The 13,163-nt window shown below is 46.4% G+C and overlaps 1 non-coding gene across 1 annotated transcript; it reads left to right on the top strand.

Moving 5' to 3' along the window:
• The first annotated feature begins 3,156 nt into the window (after nucleotides 1–3,156).
• On the top strand, nucleotides 3,157–3,228 carry trnaq-cug (transfer RNA glutamine (anticodon CUG)). The gene has a single exon. It is a non-coding gene; the product is annotated as a tRNA-Gln (tRNA).
• The last annotated feature ends 9,935 nt before the right edge of the window (nucleotides 3,229–13,163 follow it).

The following is a 13,163-nucleotide window of genomic DNA, read 5'->3' as shown; positions in this document are numbered from 1 at the left end:
GAATTCTTGTTGTCCCTGAATTCTTGTTGTCCCAACTGCTGGAAATTTGGGACATACGGGTTTGGCATCTACATACCAACCACGGTTACGGGACCGTTTGCTGCCTGAATCAATGACGGTTGATTTATTGTTCTCGACACCAGATGATAGGCTCAACCTCTCATTCCCTGTTCCAAATAAGTGGGGCAGAAAGATGTGTGTTGTCCAGTGCTTCGTTTGATTGCACAGCAGATTGCTCAACATTTTCTTTGCAAACTGCATTCGGCTGGCATACTTGTTTAAATTGAAAGCGGTGCTTCTTGAAACGTAGGCATTGCACTTCGTATTCTCGAAAAAAGTTAACAATTGCTTTACTTTCGTGCAGCAGTGCCTTGCAAAGATTACACACATTTTACCTGGCAGGACTGCAATACAAGCTGCTGTGAGCAGTGTGAAAAAGAAGCAGAGATTTGTGAACCGATAGCCATCAAGGCAGCTGTGTGATTTGCTCAGAACCGAGGCTTAGCAGAGGGGCAAGTGGGCAAGCTGAAGTTAAGGATGAGACCAGGCCGAGACAAAGTATAATGGTGGAGACGGTAATCTTGTTGATTTTGAGAAAAAATCTAATAAATGCTTCAGCAATGGTTTCATGGTGTAATGGTGAGCACTCTGGACTCTAAATCAAGCAATCCAAGTTCAAATCTCGGTGGAACCTCCATTCTTGTTGTCCAAGCTGCTGGAAATTTGGGACATAACAGGTTGGCATCTGCATACCCACCACGGTTACTGAACCGTTTGCTGCCTGAATCAATGACGGTTGATTTATTGTTTAAGACATCAGATGATAGGCTCAACCTCTCATTCCCAGTTCCAAATAAGCGGGGCAGAATGATGTGTGTTGTCGAGTGCTTCATTTGACTACACAGCAGATTGTTTAACATTTTCTTTGCAAGCTGCATTCGGCTGGCATATTTGTTGAAATTGAAAGCAGTGCTTCTTGAAACGTAGGCATTGCACTTTGCATTCTCGAAAAAAGTTAACAATTGCTTTTCTTTAGTGCAGCAGTGCCTTGCAAAGATTATACACATTTTACCTGGCAGGACTGCAATACAAGCTGCTATGAGCAGTGTGAAAAAGAAGCAGAGATTTGTGAACCGATGGCCATCAAGGCAGCTGTGTGATTTTCTCAGAACCGAGGCTTAGCAGAGGGGCAAGTGGGCAAGCTGAAGCTAAGGATGAGGCCAAGCCGAGACAAATTATAATGGTGGAGATGGTAATGCTGTTGATTTTGAGAAAAGAATCTAATGAATTCATCAGCAACGGTTCCATGGTGTAATGGTGAGCACTCTGGACTTTGAATCCAGCGACCCTAGTTCAAATTTCGGTGGAATCTCAATTCTTGTTTTTCCAGCTGCTGGAAATTTGGGATATACAAGCTTGGCATCTGCATACCAACCAAGGTTACTGGGGAAGGTTTTCTGTAGTATTATTAAACAAAAGACTTATAAACTTCCTTGAGGAGCACAATGTCTTGAGTAAAAGCCAAATTGGATTCCTACCAAACTATAGAACATCAGATCATATCTTCACCCTACAGACCCTAATTGACAAACATGTTCATCAAAACAAAAGCAACATTTTTGCCTGCTTAATAGATTTCCAGAAGGCTTTCGATTCCATCTGGCATGATGGTCTATTCTTGAAACTTATTGAAAGTGGTGTAGGGGGAAAAACATATGATGTAATTAAATCAATGTATACAAACAATAAATGTGCAGTTAAAATTGGAGACAAACAAACAAAATACTTCCCACAGGGGCGTGGTGTGACGCAGGGCTCGCCCATCTCACCGACACTCTTTAATATTTACATAAATGAATTGGCAAAACTACTTGAACAATCTACAGCACCCGGCCTCACCCTATATAAATCCAAGGTTAAATTCCTCCTCTATGCAGATGACCTGGTTCTGCTGTCACCAACTAAGGAGGGTCTACAGCAGAACCTGGATCTGCTGGAGTCATTCTGTCAGACCTGGGCCCTGACAATAAACCCCCAAAAAACCAAAGTCCTTGTATTCCAGCAAAGGTCCAGACATCAGGGACCCAGAATAAATTTCACACTAGGAACAACTAAAATTGAACAAACCACTAACTACACATACTTGGGCTTAAAAATCAGCTCTACAGAAAATTTTCATCTGGCTGTGAATGAACTGAAACAGAAAGCTAGAAGGGCTTTCTATGCCATTAAAAGATCAATCCAAATAGAAATCCCAATTAGCATTTGGCTCAAAATTTTTAAATCAGTCATTGAACCAATTGCACTCTATGGCAGTGAGGTGTGGGGACCGCTAACACAACAAGAATTTGCAAAATGGGACAAACACCCAATTGAGATCCTACATGCAGAATTCTGTAAAAGTATCCTCCGGACTCAAAGGAAAACCGTAAACAATGCATGCAGGGCAGAACTAGTCCAATATCCATTAATAATTACTATCCAAAAAAGAGCCACCAAATTTTGGAAACACCTAAAAATGAGCAACCCCTACTGCTATCATTACGAAGCCCTGAAATGCCAAGAGAGGACCATAAAGAAGAATACCCTCAGTCAACTAGTCCTGGGACCCAGTGAAGCAACCACTAACACTACTAACAATAACCAGCCCCAGGACAGTGACATCGTAGCACAGAGAATTCAACGCAACACAATTGTCACTAAGCAAAAGGAAAAATACCTGTCATATTGGGCAGAAACAACAAAAACCCAAAATAAACTCAATTGCTACTTGGCCCTAAACAGACAATACAACATGGGGCTGGCATACTTGTTTAAATTGAAAGCAGTGCTTCTTGAAACGTAGGCAGTGCACTTCGTATTCTCGAAAAAAGTTAACAATTGCTTTTCTTTCGTGCTGCAGTGCCTTGCAAAGATTATACTCATTTTACCTGGCAGGACTGCAATACAAGCTGTTATGAGCAGTGTGAAAAAGAAGCAGAGATTTGTGAACCGATAGCCATCAAGGCAGCTGTGTGATTTGCTCAGGACCGAGGCTTAGCAGAGGGGCAAGTGGGCAAGCTGAAGTTAAGGATGAGACCAGGCCGAGGCAAATATAATGGTGGAGACGTTAATGTTCTTGATTTTGATAAAGGAGCTAATGATTTTTTCAGTAACAGTTCCATGGTGTAATGGTGAGCACTCTGGACTCTGAATCCAGTGATCCGAGTTCAAATCTCGGTGGAACCTGATTTCTTGTTGTCCCAGCTGCTGGAAATTTGGGACACACAAGGTGAAGGCATCTGCATACCAACCACCATTACTGGACCGTTTGCTGCCTGAATCAATGACGGTTGATTTATTGTTCTCGACATCAGATGATAGGCTCAACCTCTCATTCCCAGTTCCAAATAAGTGGGGCAGAAAGATGTGTGTTTCCAGTGCTTCATTTAACTGCACAGCAGATTGCTCAACATTTTCTTTGCAAGCTGCATTGGGCAGGCATACTTGTTGAAATTGAAAGCTGGGCTTATTGAAATGTAGGAATTGCATTTCGTATTCTCGAAAAAAGTTAACATTTGCTTTTCTTTAGTGCTGCACTGCCTTGCAAAGCTTATACACATTTTACCTGACAGGACTGTAATACAAGCTGCTCTGAGCAGTGTGAAAAAGAAGCAGAGATTTGAGAACTGATACCCTTCAAGGCAGATGTGTGATTTGCTCAGAACTGAGGCTTAGCAGAGGGGCAAGTGGGCAAGCTGAAGTTAAGGATGAGACCAGGCCGAGAAAAAATTGAATGGTTGTAAGATTCGCAAAATTAATATTGTCAGATAAGGGTCCTTTGGCAGAAGAGGCCTTTACTTTTAAAGACTGTTTTAATAGAAGCCCAGAAAAAGGGACACATAAAATGGCCGCCAGACTCCGTGACTAGCTTTTTGGACACTTTTAGATGGTTCCTGCAGTCCCCAGTCAGCCTTTGTGGATTCAGCCCACAGAAGTTCTAGGAGGCCGTTTCGGAGAAAACAAAACCTGACACAGCCACATACATATGGATTGGATGCATATCCAGTCAGATCGGCCTGCAGATAAATGCCATCTAAATGTTTACCCAGACAAAGGGAAACAGTTTTATATTCATAAGGGGAGCATCAAAGACCCTTTAAAGACATCAAGAAGACATTCAAAACAATACAAGGTCATTCCAGACCAGAGATGGCCATCACCGGCCATCCCGCAAGCAGTTTAAATATAATAACTACCCCGCTGTGCTACAAGCCTGCCAAAAGTTAAACAAAGACTAACCTTGATTTGGCGGGAGATGGAGGCTTCTCTTGAGAAGTATAATTGGGAACCCGGGGTAGCTATCAGGGCTCATCATCCTCCTTCACAGATCACCAGCTCGGAAGGGACAAGGCAGCCATCAAGAAGGTGATTCGACTCTGTGTCCACCCCGGGGTAACCTTCGGGAGATCATCGGCAAACCCCGGGCCGTTGTTGACATGAAAGGGCAGCAGCCCCACAGAAGAAATCATTTTGAAAAAGGTAAACAGCTAAAGAACCCTCTAAACCGTGGTCTCCATCCCCGCCAATGTCCAGGCCTGCCAGTGTCCAGCCTGTCCATGACCTTCACCTCGAGGAAGAAGAGAGAGTGTCGCAGCCCGCAGCGCTGACCACGTGGAGACAGGACGCCTGAAAGGATCAAAACGCAGACCTGTTCCAAAACTCTATACTTTCCAACTGGATTGGTGAGCATGTTTCTGGCCCCTCAGAATCTGATCTAGCTAGGCTTAGGGGGTGGGCATTTAAGGGGTCATTTTTAACAATGAGTTGTTGTCCCGTGATGTTCCGTGTGTTTCACCATTTCATGATGATTTTTGTAAAGTGTAATATGCCTGTATCTATCTCAGTTAGTAATGTATTATGAATTTGTTTTTCCCTCCCATGTACCTTTTATTGACTTGCATTTGATTTGTTTTTCTCTATGCAATAAAATTTCATTTCGTTTCCATTAAACCTGGCCTTTCGAGTATTCTCTACATTTAGTTCCTGCATCTAAGTCCAGTGTCTAGAACCTAAGGGGCGAGTGGGTCGAACCACTCAAGGTTTTGCTGTGCAAGAGAGAGAGGCCTCTAGAGAGAGAAACTTCTGTGATCTAAAAACCCCTTACATAAAATGGTGACCACGGCAGGACACTGGTAGCAGGATTGCAATGTATTAGACCCAGGTTTGTATGGTCGAAATGTTATGGATGAGAGGATAGCGGATTATGTCTTTGGAAAGGTAAATCTCACTAAACAGTGGGTTTCCGATCTCTTACTGGATGGGCGTCCGGTGGATGCAGCCATCAGGTGGACAGAGAGCAAAGAGCAAAAGAAGTCAGTGGAAAAGGCAGTGTGGCTGATGTGTTACAAGAAACAAATCCAGATTTTGGACAGAGTCGTTGCAGCACAGGCAGCCAAGATCATAACACAGGCAGCAGAGATAGAGGAGAAGGCCATGGGTGGGGAAAAACTCATCACAGCGCTTAACACACTGAATCAGGAATGCCAAGTTGTAGCCAGCCAACACCAGGCTAGGATAGAGTACCTGCGGTGCCAGGTTGCGGAGGCTAAGTTAGTTGAGCAGGCTTTAAGGGAGGAGAGCACTAGGTTAACAGCGAGCGCTGGCAGTTTAGAGGGTCAGCTAAGGGCTTGTAAATAGTTTCACATCAATCAGTGCAAACTGTTTAAGCCGGGTGCAAAAGAGCCAACAACCGAGGACAGATCTGAGGGTAAAGATCCTCAGCCTGAGGCATGCAATAAGTCACAGACTACACAGGCTGGAACCGCAGCCTGCTTGAAGGGAGAAGCTGTCCCGCCCACCTGGGAGGTTTCCCCAATGGTCTGGGACTCGGACGAGGAGGAGCCCGAAGACCAAGGCCCTCCTCCTGATCCGAACGCCATTGGGGGGGAGCCCGAACAGCTAGGCCCCGCCCCTGACACGATTCTGGAGGAGGTGGCGTCGGAGGACGGAGATCCCACCCTCGTCTCAAGTTTGGGGGAGGTAGAATTTGGTGGCGGAGATTCTCCACCTGTAGGGACAGGTAGGGAGAAGTCATCTGCTACGGAACCAAATCCCAAAGGGGTGGAGCCTGAGGAAAGGGAGCTGAAGCTGGCAGTCGTGGAGGAGCCACGGGCTGTGAGAGCAAAAGTCCCAACCACAGGTCCACTCGCTAAGGGAGCCTCACCAAAGGTACCCCCTCACAGGTCGGCTCGAAAGCCTCAGCCAAGGAAACTCTGGCCAGATTCCCCTTACCCCAGCCGACACCGGCTTGGGAGATCCCTAGAAAAATGCAGTTCCCAATTGGCAGCAAAAGACTGCGGGGGACCCAAGCCACAGGTCGGTGCAGCCCCGCCACAGGGAGTGGTGAGCTGTAGTCCAAACAGGGATTGGGCAGGCCGCCCGGGGACGGGCGGCATTATACATAAGTTAAGTTTAAGTTAAGTTAAGTTAAGGTGTGTAATTTTAAGATGATAGTGTGATAGGTAATAGTTTTGGAATCTGCCCAGCATGTGTGTTGTTTTGGATCGAGGTCGAAAGACCCGATCATGCCTTCACCTAAGCCAGAATGTCCCGGGAGCCTGGCTGTATCGTTTAATTTGTTACAGGAACCAAAAGGATGAAGAAGGGAATTCTCGTTGCGTTCACGGTGATCGGGTGTAGCCTGGCCTACCGAGGCTACACGAAGGACTCGACCGTGTACGGCTGTTCAGGAGACATTGCCCCCATTGTGACCGATGGGACGGGAAGACATGACGTTGAGGAGACAGCCACCTATTTCCACGAAGGGAGGTGGCCAGGATGGCTGGGGTCGAACTCTATGGAATACTCCAGCCAGTCCGGTTTTAAGTACAGAGAGACTTCTCTAATGTGTCCTAGGGTGAGGATCATCACACCCAGAGTTAGTGTTACCATCGGGAAAAAGATTTGCTTGAAATGCACGGGACATGTTCCTTTGGATAGATGGTGGTGGCTCAGGAAGTTGAGCAAAACCATAAAGAACTCCATGGTCGAGTGGGAGAGACTGGGTAACAATACCCATTAGACTATTAAGGAGAATCAAGGGGGGTTGAGTGTCTGTTGGGACAAATGGTGGGAACCTGATGAGGGGATTTACATTTGTATGTAGGGTTCAGAATGCATCTGCCCCACAGGCGTCTCCATCTTTTTCCAAAGGCAGTGGCAGGATGCTGGAAAAGGGATGAGGTGGGACATCAGCACACAGGCATGTGGAGTCCCATACTCTCAGATCCAAGTAAACACCACTGAGCTCATCACCCGCCCCTGCAAGACCCTGCCCACGATTCCGGAAGCCAAAGCCCGCAAGGAAGGGAGCCCCACCACTACCAAATGACATGGGAACGGATTGGTATTAGTGCCCACAGGTCAGGTGCTTTACCAAGGGGTGCACTACGCAGTGGCCTCGGTGATTTTAAACCTCACCAAGTTGCGATTGCCAGATTGGTGCCCCAAGGAAACGGAGCAATTGTACCAGGTCCTGCTAACAAACATGTTCAGACAGTTTTATGAATTCGACTTTGCTGATGTCAACAGAGCCGGATTGTACACCACACCACATGAGGTCTTGGACAGGGTAGGGAGACAAAGAAGGGGTACAGTCAATGATATTTTTACAGCTTTTAGCACAGGGACTTCAGTCATCAACACTCCGGATGACGCGGAGCTGCAGACCCAGATCAATGGTTTAAAAGGGTGGTTAAGAAAGATACTGATGGATGAGAATAAGGTAGTGGGTTCTGAGTTACATGAGGACCAGGCCATGACACTACACTTAAAAGAAACTTTATAGCTGAGCCGGAGAAACACGCAAAAACTGTAAATGCTCTCATCAGGGAGGATCGGAATGCATCCGATCAGGCTGCACAGAAAGAAGCTTGCGTGCTGTACAGGGCGTGGTTACTGGGCGAGGGCCGCAGTAATCTGGAGGATTTAAAACAAGGTTTGGTCCCCTCCTGGATCAGCAACAAGCACCTCGCAGCCCTCCACCCTTTTGAGAACGCATTGAGTCTGTGCCAGCGCAGATTAACTTCAGAGGCCTACCCAGTCCCAGCGGACTGTGGGCGGTCTAATCACACCATTATGGGTATAGTGGTAAGAATGCCAGTGATGGGAAAGACAGCTAAACCAGCCCCGGTATACAGGGTGGAGAACATTGGAGTCATTCAAGGGGGTGCATGCATTTGCTACACAGCGGTCCCACCTTACGTCATTCGATGGGAGCATGCAATGATGGGTACTGACCTCTCGGGGTGCCAGAGCCGGGGAGCATGCATCATCCTGTGTCCCCAACACTTGAATGCCTATTCGAAACCACAGTGCGGGTTCAGAACTGCTGGCGCGAAGCCTATAAATTGCACCAAGGAGGCAATGGCACAAGGCCATGTGCCCCGCAGGTGGCATATATAGGAGGTGGGACATACTGTGTCACCACTGCAGCACCCCACTACCAACATGGACAGCACGGCTGGTGTCCGTTGAGTGACAGCATTTTCTGCTTCAAACCCAAGGCAGAAGTTCAAGTGGCCCAAGAGCGAATTGTCCCCATTCCTGAACCTTCACTGTTCACATCACTGTTAAAGAGAATTTCACTGATCTGCAACGATTCGTTGCGCATTTTGGGTATATCATTCCCCCTCTCCCTGAACACCTCACCAAGATATTAAAAGCCATTGTTGTTTCACGGAAACATTTTCACACACTGGAGCAGAAGACTTTAGAAATAGGGGCAAACATATTAGATATAATAACCCCACCATGGTGGGATCTGTTCACTAATATAGAAGTCCCTTCTTGGATTAGGATAGCCTCTCACATCCTTGTAGTGTGTCAGGTTTTTATGGTGATTTATTTACTGTTTGTACACTGTAAAAAGGCCAGACTTTCGCAGAATGGTGAGAACAGAGGAGAATGGAGGGAGCATTATGTGCGGGTAGAAGAGGAGACACCCGTTTAGATTTTTGCTGCTATGTATAAAGTTAGAGTTTCCCTCCCTCCTCTATGTTTAATGTTTGTTCATATGTAACTCGGTGTGTACTTTATTTGTATTATTGAAGTTCATTAAGTGAGTTGTTGTTAATAAAAGATAAATGTATGAACCAGGTGGTGTAGGGGTATTAGGCCCCCCTCCACGCCTGGAAATAAGTGTGTCAGATTTTAAATCCAATGTATTGCCATCTATAGGTGCTTAACGTACACTGTAGGTTTTCTGAAACGGGAAATGCATGTGTCGTGGGATCATAGATAGGTAAATACAGGGGATGGTTTAATTATGGAGAGTCAGAAAAGTTTGCTCACCCAGAATTATGATACTTTAAGCAAGTTATAGTATCATCAGGGGGGACTGTAAGATTCGCAAAATTAATATTGTCAGATAAGGGTCCTTTGGCAGAAGAGGCCTTTACTTTAAAAGACTGTTTTAGAAGAAGCCCAGAAAAAGGGACACATAAAATGGCCGCCAGGCCCCGTGACTAGCTTTTTGGACACTTTAAAATGGTTCCTGCAGTCCCCAGACAGCCTTTGTGGATTCAGCCCACAGTAAGTTCTGGAAGGCCGTTTCGGAGAAAACCAAACCAGACACAGCCACATACATATGGATTGGATGCAGATCCAGTCAGATCGGCCTGTAGATAAAGGCCATCTAAATGTTTACCCAGACAAAGGGAAACAGTTTTATATTCATAGGAGGGGAGCATCAAAGACCCTTTAGAGACATCAAGAGGTCATTAAAAACAATACAATACAAGGTCATGCCAGACCAGAGATGGCCATCACCGGCCATCCCGAAAGCAGTTTAAATATAATGACTACCCCGCTGTGCTACTAGCCTGCCAAAAGTTAAACAAAGACTAACCTTGATTTGGCAGGAGATAGAGGCTTCTCTTGAGAAGTGTATTTGGAAACCCGGGGTAGCTTTCAGGGCTCATCATCCTCCTTCACAGATCACCAGCTCGGAAGGGACGAGGCAGCCATCAAGCAGGTGATTCGAGTCTGTGTCCCACCCTGGGGTAACCATCGGGAGATCATCAACAAACCCCGGGTCATTGACAAGATGAAAAGGAAGCAGCCGCACAGAAGAAACCTTTTTGAAAATGGTAACCAGCTAGAGAGCCCTCAAAACCATGGTCTCCATCCCCGCCGGTGTCCAGCCTGTCCGTGACCTTCACCTCGAGGAAGAAGAGAGAGTGTCGCAGCCCGCAACACTGACCACGTGGAGACAGGACGCCTGAAAGGATCAAAAGGCAGACCTGTTTCAAAACTCTATACTTTCCAACTGGATTGGTGAGCATGTTTCTGGCCCCTCACAATCTGATCTAGCTAGGCTTAGGGGGTGGGCATTTAAGGGGTAATTTTTATCTGGTTGTCCCTATGCCAATTTGAGCGTGGCTCACGTAATAATCCAGAGATTATTAGCTGTGAGCTTCTGCATTTTAGTTTCCACCTTAGCTCCTCAAACTCTCTCAGCAGAATCTCATTCCTTGTTCTACCTATGTCATTAGTTCCAACATGGACCACTACAACTGGATCCTCCCACTTCAAATTCTTATGCACCCGTGAGGAGACACCATTTGCCTTGGCACCAGGCAGGCAACACAACCTTCAGAACTCCCGTTCATGGCTGCAGAGAACTGTATCTATCCCGTGACTATGCTGTACCCTACCACTAACACTTTCCTTTTCACTCCCCCCACTTGAATTGCCTCCTGCACCATGTTCAGTTTGCTCATCTGCCCTGCAGTCCTTGTATCACATTCCTTTTGGTCAAAGTCAAGGGCCGAAGCTCCTCCATCACTATATCCTCGGTCCCTGTACCTTTGTGGCTCATGGTCACACCCTACTGTCCCTGACCATTGACGGACTCTGAAGTGCTACTTAAACTGAGGGGTGTGACTGCCTCCTGGAACAAAGTGTCCAGGTAACTCTCCCCCTCCCTGATGCGCCGCAATGTCTGCACCTCATACTCCAGCTCAACAATTCGGAGCCGAAGTTCATTGAGCTGCAGACACTTACCGCAGACGTGGGTGATCGGGATCTCGCTGATCTGTACAAACTCCCACATGCTGCAGTTATGGCACACAACCTGCCCCGCCATGTCTAGTTAACCTTCTTTATTTATTTGATTAGTTAATTAATTATTTTAATTAACTTTACTTTGGGCAGCATGGTGGCATAGTGGTTAGCACTGTTGCTTCACAGCGCCAGGGACCTGGGTTCATAGTCATAGTCATAGAGTCATAGAGATAGGAACAGGAGTAGGCCATTCGGCCCTTCGAGCCTGCTCCGCCATTCAATGAGATCATGGCTGATCTTCGTCTGAGATCATAGCTGATCTTACCAGTTCAGTACCCCGTCCCCGCCTTTTCTCCGTAACCCTTAATCCCCTTAGCCTTCAGAAATATATCCAATTCTCTCTTGAAAATATTTATTGAATTAGCCTTCACAGCCCTCTGTGGCAGGGAATTCCACAGGCTCACCACTCTTTGAGTGAAGAAATTCTTCCTCATCTCTGTTTTAAATGATTTGCCCGCTATTTTTAGACTGTGGCCCCTGGTTCTGTGCTCCCCTGCCATTGGAAGCATTCTCTCTGAATTCAGCCTGTCCAGGCCTGCCATAATTTTATATGTTTCGATGAGATCCCCTCTCAATCTTCTAAACTCCAGTGAGTACAAGCCCAAACTATTCAATCTCTCCTCGTAGGTCATTCCCGCCATTCCAGGTATCAGCCTGGTGAATCGCCGCTGCACTCTTTCCATGGCAAGAACATTCTTCCGCAGATGGGGCGACCAAAACTGTACACAATACTCCAGATGCGGTCTCACCAGCACTTTGTACAGCTGTAGTAAGGTATCCCTATTCCTATACTCGAACCCCCTTGATATGAAGGCCAACATACCATTTGCCTTCTTAATCGCCTGTTGCACCTGCATGCTCTCCTTCAGTGACTGGTGCACAAGAACACCCAGGTCCCTCTGCACTTCCCCATCTCCCAATCTATTGCCATTTAGATAATAATCCACCCTCCTGTTTTTAACCCCAAAGTGGATAACCTCGCATTTATCCACATTATAGTGCATCTGCCACGTATCCGCCCATTCCCCCAACCTGTCCAAATCGCACTGTAGCCTCCTGACATCCTCATCAGAGCCCACCCCTCCTCCTAGTTTAGTGTCGTCAGCGAATTTGGAAATATTGCATCCAATTCCCTGATCCAGATCATTTATATATATTGTGAACAGCTGGGGTCCCAGGACAGATCCTTGCAGCACCCCGCTGGTCACTGCCTGCCACTCCAAAAACGAGCCGTTTATTCCAACTCTCTGTTTTCTATCCGCCAGCCAGTTCTCTATCCACGTTAATACTTTGCCCCCAATCCCATGAGCCTTAATTTTGCATGATAATCTTTTGTGTGGAACCTTATCGAAGGCTTTCTGGAAGTCAAATCCGGCCTTGGGTGACTGTCTGTGTGGAGTTTGCACATTCTCCCCATGTTTGCGTGGGTTTGTTCCGGTTTCCTCCCAAAGATGTGCAGGTTAGGGTGATTGGCTATGATAAATTGACCCTTAGTGTTAGGGGGATTAAATACGTGGGGTTACAGGGATCGGGTGGGATATGTGTCGGTGCAGGCTTGATGGGCCAAAGTGGCCTCTATCTGCACTGTGGGGTTTCTGTGATTCTGAATAAATTATTTTGGTTTCATTAATTGATGTGTTGCACTAGTTTAATGTACTATTTCTGTAAAGTAATGTAATAGCAAATTACGCTTTCCAGGCTCTGTGTTTAACACACTTTCCTAGCTTAGAAGCTAAAATTTTTTAATTCTCACCAAGCAACCACCTACCTGCTGCCCTGTGATGTCACTGCTTGATTTTCTTCCATTGTGAAGGTTTCTCGCGCTGCCTCTCTCTTTATAGCACCTTAGCCGGGAGTGAAAACAGAGGGGAAAACCGAGCATGGCAGAGTGAAACCGAATGAGGGATGGTGGGAAACCGAGGGGTATCCGAGGTTGTGGAGGAGGGACACCGAAGTGGGGAGAGTGATTCACAGAGGTGAAACCAGAGGAAGGAGGAATTTTGATTCCACCAATAAATAATGCAATCTCACTGAAGCTGCACTCATTGCGGACAATT

Source organism: Somniosus microcephalus, unplaced genomic scaffold (assembly GCF_052327205.1).
Source record: "Somniosus microcephalus isolate GS21.2 unplaced genomic scaffold, FLI_Smic_1.0 unresolved_chr4, whole genome shotgun sequence".
NCBI lineage: Eukaryota > Metazoa > Chordata > Chondrichthyes > Squaliformes > Somniosidae > Somniosus > Somniosus microcephalus.
Note: the sequence above shows the minus strand (reverse complement) of the source record. Positions and strands in the feature narration are given on the sequence as shown.